Below are 16,382 nucleotides of genomic sequence, written 5' to 3' on the forward strand. Positions count from 1 at the left end.
CACCATCTATTTAGCAAATGCCCTTGTTATCAACAGCAGCCTTTTAAACTCACCCGAGCTAACAGGTATGTGCGCTGGTTACACTGCTGCGCTTAAAATTTCTTTTTTGGTTTGCTACAATGCCTTTTCTGAAACGTTGTCTCCTTCTGCTGGAACACTGACTTCTTTCATTTAATGCCTGCAGACTATAAAAGAGAACCCAACCCAAAAAGTTTGGTTGATTAGTCTGTGGCATTCTGTTAAACTGTTGCTTATGGCGGTCTCTGTGAGCTTCTCAGCGACATTCAGCCAGCCAGGTATCCTGCCTGCAGTAGATGGAATGTGGCAATGGAACGCTGGCTGCGCGTGTCATAATAGGCTCTGAGCCTTTATATAACTGTGCACAGCAGCAGCCACCTTCAGTCTGCTGCTGGACAGCCAGCAGCAGCAGCAGCAGGAGAGGTATGTAATCAGGAGCCCTCCTGCTAAGGGTAGACAGCTGCTCGTTCCACCCCACCCCCCGCCTTAATTGGTTCTCCTCCCTTCCAACGGTGTTGAGGCGGGTGGGAACAGCAGGGGGTGAAGGTGCTGTGTTTAAAGAGGTGGAGTTATGCAGATCTAAAACGCGTGGATTGCAGCAGCAGCAAGCCGAAAAGTGCAGGCATGTAAGGGATCTAGAGGTTGACAACATGTCTTCTTAACGGGAGTCCAGGAGCTCATCTCCACAAATGGACTTTTTAGGATCCTTGGGTGGCTCCGTAGTTTGAAACCAATTCTGGTTATCGCTTCTCGGCCTTTTGGCTAAGATCAAGTGTAGTATCTGTTCTTATCAGTTTAATATCTGATACGTCCCCTATCTGGGGACCATATATTAAATGGATTTTTAGAACAGGGAGATGGAAAAAGAGCTTGCTCTGTCCACTCCACGCATTGACCTGGTATTGCAGTATCTCCAGGACCGGTGCACCCCTTCTTTAATGCAGTTTCTAAAATCAGAAAGAATTGAATTCAATGTTTTTTGTTCATTTTGCTTGTTTGTCGGATTTTGGGATGGACTCTTTGGCTCTGCTTTTCTTCTCCTCATTGGATTTTTCATGTTCAAAGTTGCAGAAGCCAGATTACAAGCTCATTTTGGTTCAACTTCAGCAACTGTGCATTGCATTGCCATGTAATGTGATGCAATGCTATCTTTCTAGCTCTCCCTTTCTACTTCCTTTTGGATAAACAGACATATTAGGCAAGCATTTTGGAGCTTTCACCTAAATAACTACAGGTGGTGAGATAAGCTGCACAATATAATTGACCTTTCAGTATATTGTTGCACACACACCATCTATTTAGCAAATGCCCTTGTTATCAACAGCAGCCTTTTAAACTCACCCGAGCTAACAGGTATGTGCGCTGGTTACACTGCTGCGCTTAAAATTTCTTTTTTGGTTTGCTACAATGCCTTTTCTGAAACGTTGTCTCCTTCTGCTGGAACACTGACTTCTTTCATTTAATGCCTGCAGACTATAAAAGAGAACCCAACCCAAAAAGTTTGGTTGATTAGTCTGTGGCATTCTGTTAAACTGTTGCTTATGGCGGTCTCTGTGAGCTTCTCAGCGACATTCAGCCAGCCAGGTATCCTGCCTGCAGTAGATGGAATGTGGCAATGGAACGCTGGCTGCGCGTGTCATAATAGGCTCTGAGCCTTTATATAACTGTGCACAGCAGCAGCCACCTTCAGTCTGCTGCTGGACAGCCAGCAGCAGCAGCAGCAGGAGAGGTATGTAATCAGGAGCCCTCCTGCTAAGGGTAGACAGCTGCTCGTTCCACCCCACCCCCCGCCTTAATTGGTTCTCCTCCCTTCCAACGGTGTTGAGGCGGGTGGGAACAGCAGGGGGTGAAGGTGCTGTGTTTAAAGAGGTGGAGTTATGCAGATCTAAAACGCGTGGATTGCAGCAGCAGCAAGCCGAAAAGTGCAGGCATGTAAGGGATCTAGAGGTTGACAACATGTCTTCTTAACGGGAGTCCAGGAGCTCATCTCCACAAATGGACTTTTTAGGATCCTTGGGTGGCTCCGTAGTTTGAAACCAATTCTGGTTATCGCTTCTCGGCCTTTTGGCTAAGATCAAGTGTAGTATCTGTTCTTATCAGTTTAATATCTGATACGTCCCCTATCTGGGGACCATATATTAAATGGATTTTTAGAACAGGGAGATGGAAAAAGAGCTTGCTCTGTCCACTCCACGCATTGACCTGGTATTGCAGTATCTCCAGGACCGGTGCACCCCTTCTTTAATGCAGTTTCTAAAATCAGAAAGAATTGAATTCAATGTTTTTTGTTCATTTTGCTTGTTTGTCGGATTTTGGGATGGACTCTTTGGCTCTGCTTTTCTTCTCCTCATTGGATTTTTCATGTTCAAAGTTGCAGAAGCCAGATTACAAGCTCATTTTGGTTCAACTTCAGCAACTGTGCATTGCATTGCCATGTAATGTGATGCAATGCTATCTTTCTAGCTCTCCCTTTCTACTTCCTTTTGGATAAACAGACATATTAGGCAAGCATTTTGGAGCTTTCACCTAAATAACTACAGGTGGTGAGATAAGCTGCACAATATAATTGACCTTTCAGTATATTGTTGCACACACACCATCTATTTAGCAAATGCCCTTGTTATCAACAGCAGCCTTTTAAACTCACCCGAGCTAACAGGTATGTGCGCTGGTTACACTGCTGCGCTTAAAATTTCTTTTTTGGTTTGCTACAATGCCTTTTCTGAAACGTTGTCTCCTTCTGCTGGAACACTGACTTCTTTCATTTAATGCCTGCAGACTATAAAAGAGAACCCAACCCAAAAAGTTTGGTTGATTAGTCTGTGGCATTCTGTTAAACTGTTGCTTATGGCGGTCTCTGTGAGCTTCTCAGCGACATTCAGCCAGCCAGGTATCCTGCCTGCAGTAGATGGAATGTGGCAATGGAACGCTGGCTGCGCGTGTCATAATAGGCTCTGAGCCTTTATATAACTGTGCACAGCAGCAGCCACCTTCAGTCTGCTGCTGGACAGCCAGCAGCAGCAGCAGCAGGAGAGGTATGTAATCAGGAGCCCTCCTGCTAAGGGTAGACAGCTGCTCGTTCCACCCCACCCCCCGCCTTAATTGGTTCTCCTCCCTTCCAACGGTGTTGAGGCGGGTGGGAACAGCAGGGGGTGAAGGTGCTGTGTTTAAAGAGGTGGAGTTATGCAGATCTAAAACGCGTGGATTGCAGCAGCAGCAAGCCGAAAAGTGCAGGCATGTAAGGGATCTAGAGGTTGACAACATGTCTTCTTAACGGGAGTCCAGGAGCTCATCTCCACAAATGGACTTTTTAGGATCCTTGGGTGGCTCCGTAGTTTGAAACCAATTCTGGTTATCGCTTCTCGGCCTTTTGGCTAAGATCAAGTGTAGTATCTGTTCTTATCAGTTTAATATCTGATACGTCCCCTATCTGGGGACCATATATTAAATGGATTTTTAGAACAGGGAGATGGAAAAAGAGCTTGCTCTGTCCACTCCACGCATTGACCTGGTATTGCAGTATCTCCAGGACCGGTGCACCCCTTCTTTAATGCAGTTTCTAAAATCAGAAAGAATTGAATTCAATGTTTTTTGTTCATTTTGCTTGTTTGTCGGATTTTGGGATGGACTCTTTGGCTCTGCTTTTCTTCTCCTCATTGGATTTTTCATGTTCAAAGTTGCAGAAGCCAGATTACAAGCTCATTTTGGTTCAACTTCAGCAACTGTGCATTGCATTGCCATGTAATGTGATGCAATGCTATCTTTCTAGCTCTCCCTTTCTACTTCCTTTTGGATAAACAGACATATTAGGCAAGCATTTTGGAGCTTTCACCTAAATAACTACAGGTGGTGAGATAAGCTGCACAATATAATTGACCTTTCAGTATATTGTTGCACACACACCATCTATTTAGCAAATGCCCTTGTTATCAACAGCAGCCTTTTAAACTCACCCGAGCTAACAGGTATGTGCGCTGGTTACACTGCTGCGCTTAAAATTTCTTTTTTGGTTTGCTACAATGCCTTTTCTGAAACGTTGTCTCCTTCTGCTGGAACACTGACTTCTTTCATTTAATGCCTGCAGACTATAAAAGAGAACCCAACCCAAAAAGTTTGGTTGATTAGTCTGTGGCATTCTGTTAAACTGTTGCTTATGGCGGTCTCTGTGAGCTTCTCAGTGACATTCAGCCAGCCAGGTATCCTGCCTGCAGTAGATGGAATGTGGCAATGGAACGCTGGCTGCGCGTGTCATAATAGGCTCTGAGCCTTTATATAACTGTGCACAGCAGCAGCCACCTTCAGTCTGCTGCTGGACAGCCAGCAGCAGCAGCAGCAGGAGAGGTATGTAATCAGGAGCCCTCCTGCTAAGGGTAGACAGCTGCTCGTTCCACCCCACCCCCCGCCTTAATTGGTTCTCCTCCCTTCCAACGGTGTTGAGGCGGGTGGGAACAGCAGGGGGTGAAGGTGCTGTGTTTAAAGAGGTGGAGTTATGCAGATCTAAAACGCGTGGATTGCAGCAGCAGCAAGCCGAAAAGTGCAGGCATGTAAGGGATCTAGAGGTTGACAACATGTCTTCTTAACGGGAGTCCAGGAGCTCATCTCCACAAATGGACTTTTTAGGATCCTTGGGTGGCTCCGTAGTTTGAAACCAATTCTGGTTATCGCTTCTCGGCCTTTTGGCTAAGATCAAGTGTAGTATCTGTTCTTATCAGTTTAATATCTGATACGTCCCCTATCTGGGGACCATATATTAAATGGATTTTTAGAACAGGGAGATGGAAAAAGAGCTTGCTCTGTCCACTCCACGCATTGACCTGGTATTGCAGTATCTCCAGGACCGGTGCACCCCTTCTTTAATGCAGTTTCTAAAATCAGAAAGAATTGAATTCAATGTTTTTTGTTCATTTTGCTTGTTTGTCGGATTTTGGGATGGACTCTTTGGCTCTGCTTTTCTTCTCCTCATTGGATTTTTCATGTTCAAAGTTGCAGAAGCCAGATTACAAGCTCATTTTGGTTCAACTTCAGCAACTGTGCATTGCATTGCCATGTAATGTGATGCAATGCTATCTTTCTAGCTCTCCCTTTCTACTTCCTTTTGGATAAACAGACATATTAGGCAAGCATTTTGGAGCTTTCACCTAAATAACTACAGGTGGTGAGATAAGCTGCACAATATAATTGACCTTTCAGTATATTGTTGCACACACACCATCTATTTAGCAAATGCCCTTGTTATCAACAGCAGCCTTTTAAACTCACCCGAGCTAACAGGTATGTGCGCTGGTTACACTGCTGCGCTTAAAATTTCTTTTTTGGTTTGCTACAATGCCTTTTCTGAAACGTTGTCTCCTTCTGCTGGAACACTGACTTCTTTCATTTAATGCCTGCAGACTATAAAAGAGAACCCAACCCAAAAAGTTTGGTTGATTAGTCTGTGGCATTCTGTTAAACTGTTGCTTATGGCGGTCTCTGTGAGCTTCTCAGCGACATTCAGCCAGCCAGGTATCCTGCCTGCAGTAGATGGAATGTGGCAATGGAACGCTGGCTGCGCGTGTCATAATAGGCTCTGAGCCTTTATATAACTGTGCACAGCAGCAGCCACCTTCAGTCTGCTGCTGGACAGCCAGCAGCAGCAGCAGCAGGAGAGGTATGTAATCAGGAGCCCTCCTGCTAAGGGTAGACAGCTGCTCGTTCCACCCCACCCCCCGCCTTAATTGGTTCTCCTCCCTTCCAACGGTGTTGAGGCGGGTGGGAACAGCAGGGGGTGAAGGTGCTGTGTTTAAAGAGGTGGAGTTATGCAGATCTAAAACGCGTGGATTGCAGCAGCAGCAAGCCGAAAAGTGCAGGCATGTAAGGGATCTAGAGGTTGACAACATGTCTTCTTAACGGGAGTCCAGGAGCTCATCTCCACAAATGGACTTTTTAGGATCCTTGGGTGGCTCCGTAGTTTGAAACCAATTCTGGTTATCGCTTCTCGGCCTTTTGGCTAAGATCAAGTGTAGTATCTGTTCTTATCAGTTTAATATCTGATACGTCCCCTATCTGGGGACCATATATTAAATGGATTTTTAGAACAGGGAGATGGAAAAAGAGCTTGCTCTGTCCACTCCACGCATTGACCTGGTATTGCAGTATCTCCAGGACCGGTGCACCCCTTCTTTAATGCAGTTTCTAAAATCAGAAAGAATTGAATTCAATGTTTTTTGTTCATTTTGCTTGTTTGTCGGATTTTGGGATGGACTCTTTGGCTCTGCTTTTCTTCTCCTCATTGGATTTTTCATGTTCAAAGTTGCAGAAGCCAGATTACAAGCTCATTTTGGTTCAACTTCAGCAACTGTGCATTGCATTGCCATGTAATGTGATGCAATGCTATCTTTCTAGCTCTCCCTTTCTACTTCCTTTTGGATAAACAGACATATTAGGCAAGCATTTTGGAGCTTTCACCTAAATAACTACAGGTGGTGAGATAAGCTGCACAATATAATTGACCTTTCAGTATATTGTTGCACACACACCATCTATTTAGCAAATGCCCTTGTTATCAACAGCAGCCTTTTAAACTCACCCGAGCTAACAGGTATGTGCGCTGGTTACACTGCTGCGCTTAAAATTTCTTTTTTGGTTTGCTACAATGCCTTTTCTGAAACGTTGTCTCCTTCTGCTGGAACACTGACTTCTTTCATTTAATGCCTGCAGACTATAAAAGAGAACCCAACCCAAAAAGTTTGGTTGATTAGTCTGTGGCATTCTGTTAAACTGTTGCTTATGGCGGTCTCTGTGAGCTTCTCAGCGACATTCAGCCAGCCAGGTATCCTGCCTGCAGTAGATGGAATGTGGCAATGGAACGCTGGCTGCGCGTGTCATAATAGGCTCTGAGCCTTTATATAACTGTGCACAGCAGCAGCCACCTTCAGTCTGCTGCTGGACAGCCAGCAGCAGCAGCAGCAGGAGAGGTATGTAATCAGGAGCCCTCCTGCTAAGGGTAGACAGCTGCTCGTTCCACCCCACCCCCCGCCTTAATTGGTTCTCCTCCCTTCCAACGGTGTTGAGGCGGGTGGGAACAGCAGGGGGTGAAGGTGCTGTGTTTAAAGAGGTGGAGTTATGCAGATCTAAAACGCGTGGATTGCAGCAGCAGCAAGCCGAAAAGTGCAGGCATGTAAGGGATCTAGAGGTTGACAACATGTCTTCTTAACGGGAGTCCAGGAGCTCATCTCCACAAATGGACTTTTTAGGATCCTTGGGTGGCTCCGTAGTTTGAAACCAATTCTGGTTATCGCTTCTCGGCCTTTTGGCTAAGATCAAGTGTAGTATCTGTTCTTATCAGTTTAATATCTGATACGTCCCCTATCTGGGGACCATATATTAAATGGATTTTTAGAACAGGGAGATGGAAAAAGAGCTTGCTCTGTCCACTCCACGCATTGACCTGGTATTGCAGTATCTCCAGGACCGGTGCACCCCTTCTTTAATGCAGTTTCTAAAATCAGAAAGAATTGAATTCAATGTTTTTTGTTCATTTTGCTTGTTTGTCGGATTTTGGGATGGACTCTTTGGCTCTGCTTTTCTTCTCCTCATTGGATTTTTCATGTTCAAAGTTGCAGAAGCCAGATTACAAGCTCATTTTGGTTCAACTTCAGCAACTGTGCATTGCATTGCCATGTAATGTGATGCAATGCTATCTTTCTAGCTCTCCCTTTCTACTTCCTTTTGGATAAACAGACATATTAGGCAAGCATTTTGGAGCTTTCACCTAAATAACTACAGGTGGTGAGATAAGCTGCACAATATAATTGACCTTTCAGTATATTGTTGCACACACACCATCTATTTAGCAAATGCCCTTGTTATCAACAGCAGCCTTTTAAACTCACCCGAGCTAACAGGTATGTGCGCTGGTTACACTGCTGCGCTTAAAATTTCTTTTTTGGTTTGCTACAATGCCTTTTCTGAAACGTTGTCTCCTTCTGCTGGAACACTGACTTCTTTCATTTAATGCCTGCAGACTATAAAAGAGAACCCAACCCAAAAAGTTTGGTTGATTAGTCTGTGGCATTCTGTTAAACTGTTGCTTATGGCGGTCTCTGTGAGCTTCTCAGCGACATTCAGCCAGCCAGGTATCCTGCCTGCAGTAGATGGAATGTGGCAATGGAACGCTGGCTGCGCGTGTCATAATAGGCTCTGAGCCTTTATATAACTGTGCACAGCAGCAGCCACCTTCAGTCTGCTGCTGGACAGCCAGCAGCAGCAGCAGCAGGAGAGGTATGTAATCAGGAGCCCTCCTGCTAAGGGTAGACAGCTGCTCGTTCCACCCCACCCCCCGCCTTAATTGGTTCTCCTCCCTTCCAACGGTGTTGAGGCGGGTGGGAACAGCAGGGGGTGAAGGTGCTGTGTTTAAAGAGGTGGAGTTATGCAGATCTAAAACGCGTGGATTGCAGCAGCAGCAAGCCGAAAAGTGCAGGCATGTAAGGGATCTAGAGGTTGACAACATGTCTTCTTAACGGGAGTCCAGGAGCTCATCTCCACAAATGGACTTTTTAGGATCCTTGGGTGGCTCCGTAGTTTGAAACCAATTCTGGTTATCGCTTCTCGGCCTTTTGGCTAAGATCAAGTGTAGTATCTGTTCTTATCAGTTTAATATCTGATACGTCCCCTATCTGGGGACCATATATTAAATGGATTTTTAGAACAGGGAGATGGAAAAAGAGCTTGCTCTGTCCACTCCACGCATTGACCTGGTATTGCAGTATCTCCAGGACCGGTGCACCCCTTCTTTAATGCAGTTTCTAAAATCAGAAAGAATTGAATTCAATGTTTTTTGTTCATTTTGCTTGTTTGTCGGATTTTGGGATGGACTCTTTGGCTCTGCTTTTCTTCTCCTCATTGGATTTTTCATGTTCAAAGTTGCAGAAGCCAGATTACAAGCTCATTTTGGTTCAACTTCAGCAACTGTGCATTGCATTGCCATGTAATGTGATGCAATGCTATCTTTCTAGCTCTCCCTTTCTACTTCCTTTTGGATAAACAGACATATTAGGCAAGCATTTTGGAGCTTTCACCTAAATAACTACAGGTGGTGAGATAAGCTGCACAATATAATTGACCTTTCAGTATATTGTTGCACACACACCATCTATTTAGCAAATGCCCTTGTTATCAACAGCAGCCTTTTAAACTCACCCGAGCTAACAGGTATGTGCGCTGGTTACACTGCTGCGCTTAAAATTTCTTTTTTGGTTTGCTACAATGCCTTTTCTGAAACGTTGTCTCCTTCTGCTGGAACACTGACTTCTTTCATTTAATGCCTGCAGACTATAAAAGAGAACCCAACCCAAAAAGTTTGGTTGATTAGTCTGTGGCATTCTGTTAAACTGTTGCTTATGGCGGTCTCTGTGAGCTTCTCAGCGACATTCAGCCAGCCAGGTATCCTGCCTGCAGTAGATGGAATGTGGCAATGGAACGCTGGCTGCGCGTGTCATAATAGGCTCTGAGCCTTTATATAACTGTGCACAGCAGCAGCCACCTTCAGTCTGCTGCTGGACAGCCAGCAGCAGCAGCAGCAGGAGAGGTATGTAATCAGGAGCCCTCCTGCTAAGGGTAGACAGCTGCTCGTTCCACCCCACCCCCCGCCTTAATTGGTTCTCCTCCCTTCCAACGGTGTTGAGGCGGGTGGGAACAGCAGGGGGTGAAGGTGCTGTGTTTAAAGAGGTGGAGTTATGCAGATCTAAAACGCGTGGATTGCAGCAGCAGCAAGCCGAAAAGTGCAGGCATGTAAGGGATCTAGAGGTTGACAACATGTCTTCTTAACGGGAGTCCAGGAGCTCATCTCCACAAATGGACTTTTTAGGATCCTTGGGTGGCTCCGTAGTTTGAAACCAATTCTGGTTATCGCTTCTCGGCCTTTTGGCTAAGATCAAGTGTAGTATCTGTTCTTATCAGTTTAATATCTGATACGTCCCCTATCTGGGGACCATATATTAAATGGATTTTTAGAACAGGGAGATGGAAAAAGAGCTTGCTCTGTCCACTCCACGCATTGACCTGGTATTGCAGTATCTCCAGGACCGGTGCACCCCTTCTTTAATGCAGTTTCTAAAATCAGAAAGAATTGAATTCAATGTTTTTTGTTCATTTTGCTTGTTTGTCGGATTTTGGGATGGACTCTTTGGCTCTGCTTTTCTTCTCCTCATTGGATTTTTCATGTTCAAAGTTGCAGAAGCCAGATTACAAGCTCATTTTGGTTCAACTTCAGCAACTGTGCATTGCATTGCCATGTAATGTGATGCAATGCTATCTTTCTAGCTCTCCCTTTCTACTTCCTTTTGGATAAACAGACATATTAGGCAAGCATTTTGGAGCTTTCACCTAAATAACTACAGGTGGTGAGATAAGCTGCACAATATAATTGACCTTTCAGTATATTGTTGCACACACACCATCTATTTAGCAAATGCCCTTGTTATCAACAGCAGCCTTTTAAACTCACCCGAGCTAACAGGTATGTGCGCTGGTTACACTGCTGCGCTTAAAATTTCTTTTTTGGTTTGCTACAATGCCTTTTCTGAAACGTTGTCTCCTTCTGCTGGAACACTGACTTCTTTCATTTAATGCCTGCAGACTATAAAAGAGAACCCAACCCAAAAAGTTTGGTTGATTAGTCTGTGGCATTCTGTTAAACTGTTGCTTATGGCGGTCTCTGTGAGCTTCTCAGCGACATTCAGCCAGCCAGGTATCCTGCCTGCAGTAGATGGAATGTGGCAATGGAACGCTGGCTGCGCGTGTCATAATAGGCTCTGAGCCTTTATATAACTGTGCACAGCAGCAGCCACCTTCAGTCTGCTGCTGGACAGCCAGCAGCAGCAGCAGCAGGAGAGGTATGTAATCAGGAGCCCTCCTGCTAAGGGTAGACAGCTGCTCGTTCCACCCCACCCCCCGCCTTAATTGGTTCTCCTCCCTTCCAACGGTGTTGAGGCGGGTGGGAACAGCAGGGGGTGAAGGTGCTGTGTTTAAAGAGGTGGAGTTATGCAGATCTAAAACGCGTGGATTGCAGCAGCAGCAAGCCGAAAAGTGCAGGCATGTAAGGGATCTAGAGGTTGACAACATGTCTTCTTAACGGGAGTCCAGGAGCTCATCTCCACAAATGGACTTTTTAGGATCCTTGGGTGGCTCCGTAGTTTGAAACCAATTCTGGTTATCGCTTCTCGGCCTTTTGGCTAAGATCAAGTGTAGTATCTGTTCTTATCAGTTTAATATCTGATACGTCCCCTATCTGGGGACCATATATTAAATGGATTTTTAGAACAGGGAGATGGAAAAAGAGCTTGCTCTGTCCACTCCACGCATTGACCTGGTATTGCAGTATCTCCAGGACCGGTGCACCCCTTCTTTAATGCAGTTTCTAAAATCAGAAAGAATTGAATTCAATGTTTTTTGTTCATTTTGCTTGTTTGTCGGATTTTGGGATGGACTCTTTGGCTCTGCTTTTCTTCTCCTCATTGGATTTTTCATGTTCAAAGTTGCAGAAGCCAGATTACAAGCTCATTTTGGTTCAACTTCAGCAACTGTGCATTGCATTGCCATGTAATGTGATGCAATGCTATCTTTCTAGCTCTCCCTTTCTACTTCCTTTTGGATAAACAGACATATTAGGCAAGCATTTTGGAGCTTTCACCTAAATAACTACAGGTGGTGAGATAAGCTGCACAATATAATTGACCTTTCAGTATATTGTTGCACACACACCATCTATTTAGCAAATGCCCTTGTTATCAACAGCAGCCTTTTAAACTCACCCGAGCTAACAGGTATGTGCGCTGGTTACACTGCTGCGCTTAAAATTTCTTTTTTGGTTTGCTACAATGCCTTTTCTGAAACGTTGTCTCCTTCTGCTGGAACACTGACTTCTTTCATTTAATGCCTGCAGACTATAAAAGAGAACCCAACCCAAAAAGTTTGGTTGATTAGTCTGTGGCATTCTGTTAAACTGTTGCTTATGGCGGTCTCTGTGAGCTTCTCAGCGACATTCAGCCAGCCAGGTATCCTGCCTGCAGTAGATGGAATGTGGCAATGGAACGCTGGCTGCGCGTGTCATAATAGGCTCTGAGCCTTTATATAACTGTGCACAGCAGCAGCCACCTTCAGTCTGCTGCTGGACAGCCAGCAGCAGCAGCAGCAGGAGAGGTATGTAATCAGGAGCCCTCCTGCTAAGGGTAGACAGCTGCTCGTTCCACCCCACCCCCCGCCTTAATTGGTTCTCCTCCCTTCCAACGGTGTTGAGGCGGGTGGGAACAGCAGGGGGTGAAGGTGCTGTGTTTAAAGAGGTGGAGTTATGCAGATCTAAAACGCGTGGATTGCAGCAGCAGCAAGCCGAAAAGTGCAGGCATGTAAGGGATCTAGAGGTTGACAACATGTCTTCTTAACGGGAGTCCAGGAGCTCATCTCCACAAATGGACTTTTTAGGATCCTTGGGTGGCTCCGTAGTTTGAAACCAATTCTGGTTATCGCTTCTCGGCCTTTTGGCTAAGATCAAGTGTAGTATCTGTTCTTATCAGTTTAATATCTGATACGTCCCCTATCTGGGGACCATATATTAAATGGATTTTTAGAACAGGGAGATGGAAAAAGAGCTTGCTCTGTCCACTCCACGCATTGACCTGGTATTGCAGTATCTCCAGGACCGGTGCACCCCTTCTTTAATGCAGTTTCTAAAATCAGAAAGAATTGAATTCAATGTTTTTTGTTCATTTTGCTTGTTTGTCGGATTTTGGGATGGACTCTTTGGCTCTGCTTTTCTTCTCCTCATTGGATTTTTCATGTTCAAAGTTGCAGAAGCCAGATTACAAGCTCATTTTGGTTCAACTTCAGCAACTGTGCATTGCATTGCCATGTAATGTGATGCAATGCTATCTTTCTAGCTCTCCCTTTCTACTTCCTTTTGGATAAACAGACATATTAGGCAAGCATTTTGGAGCTTTCACCTAAATAACTACAGGTGGTGAGATAAGCTGCACAATATAATTGACCTTTCAGTATATTGTTGCACACACACCATCTATTTAGCAAATGCCCTTGTTATCAACAGCAGCCTTTTAAACTCACCCGAGCTAACAGGTATGTGCGCTGGTTACACTGCTGCGCTTAAAATTTCTTTTTTGGTTTGCTACAATGCCTTTTCTGAAACGTTGTCTCCTTCTGCTGGAACACTGACTTCTTTCATTTAATGCCTGCAGACTATAAAAGAGAACCCAACCCAAAAAGTTTGGTTGATTAGTCTGTGGCATTCTGTTAAACTGTTGCTTATGGCGGTCTCTGTGAGCTTCTCAGCGACATTCAGCCAGCCAGGTATCCTGCCTGCAGTAGATGGAATGTGGCAATGGAACGCTGGCTGCGCGTGTCATAATAGGCTCTGAGCCTTTATATAACTGTGCACAGCAGCAGCCACCTTCAGTCTGCTGCTGGACAGCCAGCAGCAGCAGCAGCAGGAGAGGTATGTAATCAGGAGCCCTCCTGCTAAGGGTAGACAGCTGCTCGTTCCACCCCACCCCCCGCCTTAATTGGTTCTCCTCCCTTCCAACGGTGTTGAGGCGGGTGGGAACAGCAGGGGGTGAAGGTGCTGTGTTTAAAGAGGTGGAGTTATGCAGATCTAAAACGCGTGGATTGCAGCAGCAGCAAGCCGAAAAGTGCAGGCATGTAAGGGATCTAGAGGTTGACAACATGTCTTCTTAACGGGAGTCCAGGAGCTCATCTCCACAAATGGACTTTTTAGGATCCTTGGGTGGCTCCGTAGTTTGAAACCAATTCTGGTTATCGCTTCTCGGCCTTTTGGCTAAGATCAAGTGTAGTATCTGTTCTTATCAGTTTAATATCTGATACGTCCCCTATCTGGGGACCATATATTAAATGGATTTTTAGAACAGGGAGATGGAAAAAGAGCTTGCTCTGTCCACTCCACGCATTGACCTGGTATTGCAGTATCTCCAGGACCGGTGCACCCCTTCTTTAATGCAGTTTCTAAAATCAGAAAGAATTGAATTCAATGTTTTTTGTTCATTTTGCTTGTTTGTCGGATTTTGGGATGGACTCTTTGGCTCTGCTTTTCTTCTCCTCATTGGATTTTTCATGTTCAAAGTTGCAGAAGCCAGATTACAAGCTCATTTTGGTTCAACTTCAGCAACTGTGCATTGCATTGCCATGTAATGTGATGCAATGCTATCTTTCTAGCTCTCCCTTTCTACTTCCTTTTGGATAAACAGACATATTAGGCAAGCATTTTGGAGCTTTCACCTAAATAACTACAGGTGGTGAGATAAGCTGCACAATATAATTGACCTTTCAGTATATTGTTGCACACACACCATCTATTTAGCAAATGCCCTTGTTATCAACAGCAGCCTTTTAAACTCACCCGAGCTAACAGGTATGTGCGCTGGTTACACTGCTGCGCTTAAAATTTCTTTTTTGGTTTGCTACAATGCCTTTTCTGAAACGTTGTCTCCTTCTGCTGGAACACTGACTTCTTTCATTTAATGCCTGCAGACTATAAAAGAGAACCCAACCCAAAAAGTTTGGTTGATTAGTCTGTGGCATTCTGTTAAACTGTTGCTTATGGCGGTCTCTGTGAGCTTCTCAGCGACATTCAGCCAGCCAGGTATCCTGCCTGCAGTAGATGGAATGTGGCAATGGAACGCTGGCTGCGCGTGTCATAATAGGCTCTGAGCCTTTATATAACTGTGCACAGCAGCAGCCACCTTCAGTCTGCTGCTGGACAGCCAGCAGCAGCAGCAGCAGGAGAGGTATGTAATCAGGAGCCCTCCTGCTAAGGGTAGACAGCTGCTCGTTCCACCCCACCCCCCGCCTTAATTGGTTCTCCTCCCTTCCAACGGTGTTGAGGCGGGTGGGAACAGCAGGGGGTGAAGGTGCTGTGTTTAAAGAGGTGGAGTTATGCAGATCTAAAACGCGTGGATTGCAGCAGCAGCAAGCCGAAAAGTGCAGGCATGTAAGGGATCTAGAGGTTGACAACATGTCTTCTTAACGGGAGTCCAGGAGCTCATCTCCACAAATGGACTTTTTAGGATCCTTGGGTGGCTCCGTAGTTTGAAACCAATTCTGGTTATCGCTTCTCGGCCTTTTGGCTAAGATCAAGTGTAGTATCTTTTGAAAAGGCAGTTTTGTCCTTGGGCTGCCCTAGTAAATTGATGCATATTACACACTGGTTTGGTGCACTTGTTAGTACGCCAGGTGGCTCATAGAGTTTTCTGATGGAAAACATGGCCCTCCAGGATCGAAGTCACTAGGCTGGGTAAGTGTGAGGGCTTTGGAGCAATGTGCCCCAGGAGTAGGCGCCCTGGTGGGAGTCCAAGCTTACTGGGACTGGGAACCCCAGAAAGACTTGGCTTCGTAGCACGCCGCACCTTTGCCAATCATACTTTCTGAGCAACCCCCCCTATTCCTGGCCTCCGGGCTAGGAAGGGGAATTTTTATAAACCCGGTCGGAGGTCCGGTCAGCTTTGGGCTGAGAAACCAACACAGGCTCCAGCTCCACTAGGGTGGCAGCCTAGATGGAAGCTGGGAGCACGAAAACGGCTCTTCTCCGGCTTCGGCTAGGGAGAGCATCGGAGATCCCTGACCCTCGCTGTGGCCTTCTGGCTCGGAGGGATGGGGATGGTTTATTGGGGACCCTCTCCTCCGGGAAGGGTCCACATGAATCCTCGCCTCGTGCGCTGTTTTGGTGTGACTTCGGTCACATTTTTCAGTGCCTTGGATGCAGCTTCAATCAAAAATCTGTTCTTATCAGTTTAATATCTGATACGTCCCCTATCTGGGGACCATATATTAAATGGATTTTTAGAACAGGGAGATGGAAAAAGAGCTTGCTCTGTCCACTCCACGCATTGACCTGGTATTGCAGTATCTCCAGGACCGGTGCACCCCTTCTTTAATGCAGTTTCTAAAATCAGAAAGAATTGAATTCAATGTTTTTTGTTCATTTTGCTTGTTTGTCGGATTTTGGGATGGACTCTTTGGCTCTGCTTTTCTTCTCCTCATTGGATTTTTCATGTTCAAAGTTGCAGAAGCCAGATTACAAGCTCATTTTGGTTCAACTTCAGCAACTGTGCATTGCATTGCCATGTAATGTGATGCAATGCTATCTTTCTAGCTCTCCCTTTCTACTTCCTTTTGGATAAACAGACATATTAGGCAAGCATTTTGGAGCTTTCACCTAAATAACTACAGGTGGTGAGATAAGCTGCACAATATAATTGACCTTTCAGTATATTGTTGCACACACACCATCTATTTAGCAAATGCCCTTGTTATCAACAGCAGCCTTTTAAACTCACCCGAGCTAACAGGTATGTGCGCTGGTT

General features: G+C 45.4%; 11 non-coding genes and 2 pseudogenes across 11 annotated transcripts; all 13 read left to right on the top strand.

Annotated features, from left to right (window-relative positions):
* Positions 1–760: 760 nt before the first annotated feature.
* On the top strand, positions 761–951 carry LOC141247700 (U2 spliceosomal RNA). Its single transcript, XR_012311103.1, has one exon. It is a non-coding gene; the product is annotated as a U2 spliceosomal RNA (small nuclear RNA).
* A 1,115-nt stretch (positions 952–2,066) lies between these two features.
* Positions 2,067–2,257, top strand: LOC141247711 (U2 spliceosomal RNA). The gene has a single exon (XR_012311114.1). It is a non-coding gene; the product is annotated as a U2 spliceosomal RNA (small nuclear RNA).
* Positions 2,258–3,372: 1,115 nt separating this feature from the next.
* LOC141247723 (U2 spliceosomal RNA) lies at positions 3,373–3,563 on the top strand. Its single transcript, XR_012311125.1, has one exon. It is a non-coding gene; the product is annotated as a U2 spliceosomal RNA (small nuclear RNA).
* Positions 3,564–4,678: 1,115 nt separating this feature from the next.
* LOC141247735 (U2 spliceosomal RNA) lies at positions 4,679–4,869 on the top strand. The gene has a single exon (XR_012311136.1). It is a non-coding gene; the product is annotated as a U2 spliceosomal RNA (small nuclear RNA).
* Positions 4,870–5,984: 1,115 nt separating this feature from the next.
* On the top strand, positions 5,985–6,175 carry LOC141247680 (U2 spliceosomal RNA). The gene has a single exon (XR_012311092.1). It is a non-coding gene; the product is annotated as a U2 spliceosomal RNA (small nuclear RNA).
* Positions 6,176–7,290: 1,115 nt separating this feature from the next.
* LOC141247691 (U2 spliceosomal RNA) lies at positions 7,291–7,481 on the top strand. The gene has a single exon (XR_012311094.1). It is a non-coding gene; the product is annotated as a U2 spliceosomal RNA (small nuclear RNA).
* A 1,115-nt stretch (positions 7,482–8,596) lies between these two features.
* Positions 8,597–8,787, top strand: LOC141247692 (U2 spliceosomal RNA). The gene has a single exon (XR_012311095.1). It is a non-coding gene; the product is annotated as a U2 spliceosomal RNA (small nuclear RNA).
* Positions 8,788–9,902: 1,115 nt separating this feature from the next.
* On the top strand, positions 9,903–10,093 carry LOC141247693 (U2 spliceosomal RNA). Its single transcript, XR_012311096.1, has one exon. It is a non-coding gene; the product is annotated as a U2 spliceosomal RNA (small nuclear RNA).
* A 1,115-nt stretch (positions 10,094–11,208) lies between these two features.
* Positions 11,209–11,399, top strand: LOC141247694 (U2 spliceosomal RNA). The gene has a single exon (XR_012311097.1). It is a non-coding gene; the product is annotated as a U2 spliceosomal RNA (small nuclear RNA).
* A 1,115-nt stretch (positions 11,400–12,514) lies between these two features.
* Positions 12,515–12,705, top strand: LOC141247695 (U2 spliceosomal RNA). Its single transcript, XR_012311098.1, has one exon. It is a non-coding gene; the product is annotated as a U2 spliceosomal RNA (small nuclear RNA).
* A 1,115-nt stretch (positions 12,706–13,820) lies between these two features.
* On the top strand, positions 13,821–14,011 carry LOC141247696 (U2 spliceosomal RNA). Its single transcript, XR_012311099.1, has one exon. It is a non-coding gene; the product is annotated as a U2 spliceosomal RNA (small nuclear RNA).
* Positions 14,012–15,126: 1,115 nt separating this feature from the next.
* Positions 15,127–15,242, top strand: LOC141247685 (U2 spliceosomal RNA; annotated as a pseudogene).
* A 524-nt stretch (positions 15,243–15,766) lies between these two features.
* LOC141247677 (U2 spliceosomal RNA) lies at positions 15,767–15,947 on the top strand (annotated as a pseudogene).
* Positions 15,948–16,382: the final 435 nt, after the last annotated feature.

Source organism: Phyllobates terribilis, unplaced genomic scaffold, assembly GCF_046119375.1.
Source record: "Phyllobates terribilis strain yellow unplaced genomic scaffold, ASM4611937v1 Scaffold_3226__1_contigs__length_85553, whole genome shotgun sequence".
In the NCBI taxonomy this organism is placed as follows: domain Eukaryota; kingdom Metazoa; phylum Chordata; class Amphibia; order Anura; family Dendrobatidae; genus Phyllobates; species Phyllobates terribilis.